Source organism: Ambystoma mexicanum, chromosome 11, assembly GCF_040938575.1.
Source record: "Ambystoma mexicanum isolate Mex_15411 chromosome 11, UKY_AmexF1_1, whole genome shotgun sequence".
NCBI lineage: Eukaryota > Metazoa > Chordata > Amphibia > Caudata > Ambystomatidae > Ambystoma > Ambystoma mexicanum.
Window position 1 is genome coordinate 303,719,799 of NC_090934.1, and position 2,240 is coordinate 303,722,038.

The 2,240-nt window shown below is 48.7% G+C and overlaps 1 non-coding gene across 1 annotated transcript; it reads right to left on the reverse strand.

The window, feature by feature from the left end:
- Positions 1-1,619: 1,619 nt before the first annotated feature.
- On the reverse strand, positions 1,620-1,726 carry LOC138505350 (U6 spliceosomal RNA). Its single transcript, XR_011280149.1, has one exon. It is a non-coding gene; the product is annotated as a U6 spliceosomal RNA (small nuclear RNA).
- Between the last annotated feature and the right edge of the window lie 514 nt (positions 1,727-2,240).

Consider the following 2,240-nt stretch of genomic DNA (forward strand, 5'->3'; position numbering starts at 1 on the left):
CCAGCAGGAGACAAGCGGGTGACGATGCAGACGAGAGCGTCCGATGATCAATGGAAGTTCTTAGGCAAACGGGAGCACGGCGGCTCCGGTCGGCGACGGCGGTCGTCGACAGTGGCGGACAACAGTCCGAGTGCTTCTCCTTGGCGTTCCGCAGCAGTCCCGTATCGGGTCGGCAGCCTGTTGTAGGTCTGTCTACCAGGGAGCGTTGGCAAAGATCAGCTGTGCACGATGGTCCCTCGTAGCTCGGGAAGAGGGCGCCTTACCAGGTCCTCTCTGGGTCAGTCCTTGGAGGCACAACAGCTTTCAGATTGTGAAGGCGAGCAACAGCAATTCTTCTCGTCCAGCAGGACTTCAAGGTCAAGCGTCATTTAATCCAGTTACTCGTCGTAGTGGACTTCATCTTCTGAACACGATTCCTAGCAGTAAGAGGTCCCCAGATATACTGTTGATCTCCCATTCATTCCGCTGGGTCACACTCAAGCATCCAATCACGACTACGGGCAGTCTTGCAGGCAGGCAGCCAATCAGGCACACAAGGTATTCAGGCCATTCACTTCTCTCCAGACACTCACAACAAGTTATGTGTATTGGGACAAGTACTGAGCCATTCAACACTCAACACTCCAAGCTGCATTCATACCGGTTTCGGGCAGGGTTGTCTCAGTCATTGGGCCTCATTACAACCTTGGTGCTAAGTGCACCAACTTTACCACCATGGTGTAAACTACGTTTACACCATGGTGGATGGCGGATTTACCGCCCCATTCCAAGGTGAGTGGGGCGGTAAATCCCCATTTCCCATTTTCCCTTCCCCATTCCCATTTTTGCCCCATAGGGCATAATGGGAGTGGGGAAGGCGCTAATTACGCCGCCGTAAATTACGGCGGCGTAATTAGCACCATGGCAGGTTAGCGCCATGGATTTTAACGCCTGCTAAAAGCAGGCGTTAAAATCAGAATCAGGCGTTAAGGGTTAACGGTGGCGTTAACCCTTAAGGCCTGAGTTGTAATGAGGCCCATTGTGTCAACCACCAGATACTAGACACCCACAACACAGAATGTATGTTCGTCACACTCTCTATTCACCCAGGTCCCACCCACAGGAGGTACCCACAACATACATCACCGGGAAGGCTCCAGCTAGTCTGACTGGGCCTTCACAACAACACCATATATGGCACTTCCATCCAACAGCCAGTCAGGGGGAAGGGACACACACACAGACCAGAGCAAGCTTTGCTGCCGAGTCCTGCCTGCAGTCTGCAGGTTTCTCAAAGCCTGTGGCTGACACAGCTCCCACCGACATCATGGACGCATAGTCCAGGATTCAGACGTGTACTGTCCATTCATAAAGAGATTCAGCGTAAAGCGCAAAATGTTGCATGCAGCAAGCTTTACAGGTGTTTTGTACTACAACTCTCATCAATTCGTAGCCATCGTTTTAAATGGTGAAATGTCACTGCAGTTGTAGTCCAAAACATTGTGAGAGTCGCAGCACATACATAAGCGAAAAATAGGTTTGCCATTGTTTTTCGGTTGTTGTTGTGGTTTTTGTAACAGCGTAAACGGAAACAGAAATAGACGCAATGAGTGCGGCAATGGGCCTTTCTTTCTTTTTTTGTTTTCATTGAACGCTTCACGAATTTGCGTGTCACCCTTGCGCAGGGGCCATGCTAATCTTCTCTGTATCGTTCCAATTTTAGTATATGTGCTGCCGTAGCGAGCACAGGCAATGAGCCTTTCGTGGTGTCATTGTCACTTTGCGGCAGAGTGCATTCTGATGCATGAAAGGGGGGCGATACTCTTCTACGCTTCTCCCTGCTTTGTCTTCACGCTGTTGATGGTGAAGTGGTGAACGCATTGTCTTCCAGTAGCAGGAACACTGCCAAGCAAAATTCAACTCCCAGCTATTTTGGTGCTTTTGTTTTGATGTCTTCAAGCAACTTAAATACGAAATTCAATTAAAAAACAACAGATTACAAATACTAGTCACAGTTCACAGCCCTGCTTGGCTAAAGGGGTTCTGTGCACTGACTTAATATCTACTGAATCTCTCCCTGCATTGAAACGCCCAGGTTTTAAAATAATCCCTCCAGGCATCCAATAAGCACATGCTTGGAACCGCATGCCAAGCAATGTCGGTTTTGGCTTTTGGGTAAAATAATAATAATGACAATGGTGTCTCTTTATTGTGGTATCTTTACAGAAATGTACGCTATGGTTTGGACTGCCTTTTTAATG